We start from the raw sequence: 6221 nt of genomic DNA, 5'->3' as shown, positions 1-6221 counted from the left end.
AAGACAGAAAAATTTTTAATCCTTTCTGTGCTTTTAGGCTTTTTTTTTAAGATTCATTTTTTATATTTTTTTTATTTTATTTTTGTCTGTGTTTGGTCTTCGTTGCTGCACACAGGCTTTGTCTAGTTGTGGCGAGTGGGGGCTACTCTTTGTTGCGGTGCTAGGGCTTCTCATTGCAGTGGCTTCTCTTGTTGCAGAGCATGGGCTCTAGGCGCACGAGTTTCAGTAGTTGCAGCATGTGGGCTCAGCAGTTTCGGCACACAGGCTTAGTTGCTCTGTGGCATGTGGGGTATTCCCGGCCCAGGGATCAAACCCGTGTTCCCTGCACTGGCAGGAGGATTTTGAACCACTGCGCCACCAGGGAAGCCCTCTGTACTTATACTTTTTATTTTGGCTTATCTATCATTATTTTTTCCATCTCATTTTTCCTACCTCCCCCACCCCCTCTAAAAAAGCAGCTTGAATTTCTTGCTCTAGAAGAGAACAGAAATTTCTATGTGTCTCTTTACTCACGAGTCACCAAAGGGTATTATTCTACGTTTGACATTTTTTTGTCAGTCATTTCAGAATTGGCACAAGTCCCAGACTATTGATTTGGATATCGGAGCATCACACAAAGCAACCTCAAAGGCAAAGAAAACCCCGTGACCTCCGACTAGAAGACCTAAAACTGAGTAGTCAGATGATGACATTTACTCTCTGGATGCTCCCCCCTTTTATTTGTTTAATTTGCATAACATAAAGTACAACAAAACATTTTGGTTGGTTTTCCCACCTAATAACCCAGAGTAAGAAACATTTTTGAGCTTAGACCATTGTCCTGTGAGCCTTGTCCAGAGCCTCTGAAACTTTAATGTACAGACACATCATCTGGGAATATAAAAAGGCAGATTCTGATTCAGTAGGTCTGGATGAGTTACTTCTTTTTGTTTGTTTATTTATTTACTTATTTATTTATTTTTTGGGGGGGTATACCAAGTTCAATCATCTGTTTTTATACACATATCCCCATATTCCCTCCCTCCCTCAACTCCCCCCCGAGTTACTTCTTTTCTTACTTTTCCATGTTGACAACAGTGCTGCTGGGCCATGGACCACATTTTGATAGCAAGGCTCTAGTTGAGAGCACTGGTTAGGGAAAACCATCAACCCTGTAGCTTAAATTGGGCTGCCTGAGTAGCAGACACTGAGATGGAGATTTGTGAGTAGGAGGTTTACTGGGGCAAACTCTTGGAATAACAAGAGTACAGGAGTGAGGAAAGCAGGATTGGACCCATGAGAAGGCTGAGCTGTGATACATTTGCCACGTAGGCCTCAGCCAATCCCACAGGAATCTCTGGAGCTAGGAGGGCCTTCGGTTATTCTGAATTGAGGCAAGGGGCCAGGCCTGTGTACCCCACATACACCAGACATGGCACACAGGCTGCAGATCGCCCCCAGGACGAGGCATCATCTGCGTTGAGGCAGCTCCCTTCTGTGAGAGCAGTTCTCAGTGTGCAGAGGGGACTTGGCTGTGAGCCATTTGCAGCCAGCATTCCTGCCAGCAGGGAGAGCAAGCGCCTCTGCCCTGGAGGGGGATCTAGGTGAAGCACTGCTGTGTCCATTATTCCGGTGAGCGCTTCAGTGACCTGAGAAAATTGTTGTATTATGTGCTGTTTTGGTCAAGTCTGAATTTTAGACATTTCCCCAAATGTTTTGGTGTTATTAATCAATGAAATCATATCTGTGCAATGTGCCCGGCCTTGGAGGCAGTGATTTCAGAGACAATCACTTTGGCTTTACAGAGAAAAGCTCTGGATCTGATTGCAAAAACTACCCAAGTCGCCTTTTCCCAAGCAGGGGTACAAGAAGAAAATTTAAGGAAGCACTTTGGCGGATACTTGATTGATTTCACTGAAAAGAGAGCTAAGTGAGATGAAAGAAAAAGGTGTGTGCCATCTAATGGCACTGACTAAAGTTATGACTCTGTGCTTCCACTGCTGGAGTCCTGGGTTCGATCCCTGGTTGGGGAACTAAGTTCCTGCAAGCTGTGCAGCACAGCCAAAAATTAAAAATTAATAAATAAATAAGTGCAAAAGCTAATGTAGAGGTGATTTCCCTTTACCTAGTCAAGGTACTCTATGGGGCAGTCAGTAGTAGTGTTTTGCTACTTTTAGAGGTAGGTGTGGGGGTTTGTTGAAGTGAGATAAAATGAAAATGTCTAGCGCTGGGTAGCCATATGGAAAAAGATAAAAATTTGATCCATCCTTTATTGTACACTGGATAAATTCCAAATGGATCAGAGATCTAAATTTCTTTTTAAAAAAGTGAAACCATACTGGTATTTTAAAAAAAGAATAAATGACTTCCTTTATAATTTGGGAGTGGGTAAAACATTCCTACCTATCATTCAGAGTCTCATTAAGGAAAGAGGTTGATTATTTTAACTACAATTTAAACAAACAAGCAAAGCAAAAAGTCCAATGAAGGTTAGTTTCTAAAAGTGCATCCCATATTACATAGGGCTAATATATAAAAAGTTTCTAAATTTTTTTTTAAAGAAGGCCATTTTGATGGAAAATAGGTAATGGATGGACAATTCAAGTAAAAAGAAATACAATTCAAATAAAAAACAGATAAAAGGCTTATTCATTTATTGTTTGTTTTCCTTTTCAGTGGTTGCTTTTATTGATTTATTTTTTAATTATTATTTTTTTGGTTGTGCCAGGTCTTAGTTGTGGCAGGAGGGCTCCTTAGTTGTGACATGTAAACTCTCAGTTGCAGTGTGCATTTAGGATCTACTTCCCTGAGCAGAGATCAAACCCAGGCCCCCTGCGTTGGGAGCTTGGAGTCTAAGCCACTGGAACCACCAGGGAATTCTCTCAGTGGTTGCTGTCATGGTCCAAGCGCGGGTTCGAAAAGAATTTCCAGACACAGGCAGAATGCAAGAAAGACAGAGTTTATCTGAGAGAAGGGACGCTGCAAGAACAGCGGGCCAACTTCCTGGTAGCCAGGGAAAGTCGATCCTGAGCATGGGTTGCTTGCCTGTTTTTATAGCCAGGGAACCTGTAGTTAGCTTCTGACTGGGCAGAGTATGTGTATTTTTAGTGTGCTGAGTGGGAGAAAAATGGGGCAAATATTTTTCCTTATATGGGATGGACAAGGGACATGGTATGCTGCTTGGGAAAGTTTGGGGCCATTGCAATTATTGCATTGTACAGAGTGATAGGAGTCCTGTAGCTCTTTGTTCCGGCAATATTGGCCCTTTGAGTTTATCTTGTTCTTTGTCGTTGGAGCACACCACGGTTGCTTTTAAATTTTATTTTGTATTTTAAACGTTAACCATTTACAAGGTTCCAAGGTCAAACTATAAAATAAGATATATTCAGAGGTGTAGTTTCCATTCCTGCCTTCTCTTCTCCCTTGCTCTTGCTTTTCCCCTATGGGTTCCCATTTTTATTAGATTTTGATTTACCTTTCCATTGTTTATTTTTAAAAATACAGGCAAGTTTACATTTGTGTATTTCTACCCCTCCTTACACACACACTACACACAATCTTCCATGCCTTGCTTTTTCCACTTTGTTTCATAGCCGTACATCTTCCATATTCCTTAACAGATTTATCCTCACACTTCATTATATGCATTCAGTTTACTCAGGCACCATTCAAAAAGATGCTCCATCTGGTTCATAAAAAGATAAACACAAAATTGTACTGAGATACCATTTTCCACCTATCAAATTAGGAAAAATCTAGGAGTTTGACAATCTACTCTATGGGAGAGGCTGTGGGGAAACAGGAACTCATATATATTGCTAGTATGAATACAAAATCCACAACACCTACAAAGGTGAATTTGGGACTAGTAAAGAAAATAATATGTTCTTTTACTCTCTAACCTAGTAATCCCATTTGTCCCAATCTATGCTAATGATCCCTTAGCAAAAGCGTATTATATGTGCACAAGGAAATTTTTGTAACAGCAAAAAGATTGGAAATAGCCCATGTATCCATCAAAATAGGTCTGGTTGAATAAAGTAAGGTACATCCATAATAATCAAAGAGTTGTATGTGCAGTTCGTTTAAAACACAGTATTTTGTCTGCACATTTCCAATGGGATATAGTATGAAGGAAAAAAAAAACACATATAAACTTAAACTTCATTCAGCAGTCTTATGTTAGCAATATTGCTATTCTTATTGTTATATATATGTATATGTGTGTACATTTTTATATACATGATAAAGCAAATAAGTAAATATCATTAAGAACTGATATTTTCATCTTAAGAGAAAGGACAAAACACAAAATTAAAGCACTCAGCTTTAAAAAAGCATTAAGACATAGAAAAATTAATATTCAAGATACATAGTGGGCCCTAAAACCCCAAACAATGTGAAGTCTGGGGATGGGAAGAGGCTAAAAAACAATATAAGTAATTTTTTATAGTTATATCTGAAGCAAGAAGAGGAGAAATATGTTCAGTATAGCCTCTGATGCACTGGTTCCTGTTAAAATTAATGGCATTTTCTGCAGTGCCTTTTTCTCCTGAATGCTGGTCCCAGTCCACCATCCCACCTTCACTTTTTTTTTTAAATATAAATTTATTTATTTTATTGGCTATGTTGGGTCTTTTTTTGCTGTGTGCGGGCATTTTTTTTTAGTTGCGGTGAGTGGGGGCTATTCTTCATTGTGGTGCGCAGGCTTCTCATTGCCGTGTCTTCTCTTGTTGCGCAGCAAGGGCTCTAGGCGCGTGGGCACATGGGCTCAATGTTTGTGGCACACGGGCTTAGTTGCTCCATGGCATGTGGGATCTTCCTGGAGCAGGGATCGAACCCGTGTCCCCTGCATTGGCAGGGGGATTCTTAACCATTGCGCCACCTAGGGAGCCCCAACCATCACTTTTTACCTGGTTAATTTCTGCTGATTCTTCAGATCAGTTAATTGGTACACTGGCCCTCACCCATCAACGATCTTTCATTGTACCCTATTATAGAAAATATTCCTTTCTTTAGTGCATGCTTCTCAGTTAATAATTATGCCCCCATTTATATAATTACTTGGTTGATATTCTTCCCTGCTCCCCCTTCGAGGGCCAAAATTGTATGGTTTTCTCATCATCCTATACCAAACTGCATAGTAGGGGTTCAATAAACAACCGTTAAAATAAAGCAAAATGCTTAACTTCTATCTTGTTCCCACTTCTTCAGAGAATCTTCTTTAGATTGGGAAGGGTAGAACACCTAAGGACCTGAACTCCAAAAGGAGCAAAATGGTTCTAAGAAAACTGTTTCCCATTTAAATCCATTCATGTCAGCAAATATGTATTTGGCCCCTGGCACTGTTAGGCAATAGGCCCACAAGTGGATAAGGCAGATAAAGTTCCGTTGCTACTCTTACCAAGTTTACACGGGAGTGAGGCAAGGGTGGTAGTAAATGTGTGCTGTGTTGTCTGTAGCATTTGAGTCCAAGTCTCCAGCCCTAAATGGATTACATCCCGGAAACCAGAATCCCTGATGGGATTGCTGATGCTTGAGAGTGGAAAAGCAGCCCAGGGACTAGGGCTGAGTATGTGCAATCTTGTTTGTCAACAAGATAACCAAGGTCTCTGTACTGTGTGGGCCCGGAGCCAGGCTCCTGCGTGGTCTCCTAAGCCCAAATCCCACCGAATGAAACTTCTGTTAACTGCCGCCTCTCGCGGACTACGCATTCCTCCCGCACTCCGCTCTCTTATGACAGGTCTTCTTTGTTGTATTTAACTACCTAAGAGCTCAGATCTGGGCGTCACCATCAGTCCCCCAAGGGCGGACCAGTTCCCATAGCCGAAGTTCCCAGCAAACGCCCCGGCTTAGGGTTATTGAAATCAGCGTTTGTGAATTCTGACCCAAATTGTCTCCCCTCCGGTTCCGTAGAACCGGTTTCTCCGTAAAAGGACCTTCAGCCTCTGGGAAAAAAAAAAAATGAAGATGAGGTGTCTATTACATTTCCCCGAATATATTGTTTGGCTCAGGCCAGGTGTTTTCAAATACACCATAAACCGTATTTTCCTCCAAAATATGGCTAAGAAGGAGCAAGTGGAACTCACCTTTCTTTTCGTGTTTCTCAGTTTTGCCTGCCACACCCTTCGTGGTTCCCCCCCAACTCCCTCCCAACCCGTCACTCGCTAGACAGGCAGCGCCTGGCCACCCTCCGGGGGTCCTGATTTTGAAAAGAGGAGCGGGCCAATCAGAGTGCGGAG

Source organism: Hippopotamus amphibius, chromosome 2, assembly GCF_030028045.1.
Source record: "Hippopotamus amphibius kiboko isolate mHipAmp2 chromosome 2, mHipAmp2.hap2, whole genome shotgun sequence".
Taxonomy (NCBI): Eukaryota; Metazoa; Chordata; class Mammalia; order Artiodactyla; family Hippopotamidae; genus Hippopotamus; species Hippopotamus amphibius.
Note: the sequence above shows the minus strand (reverse complement) of the source record.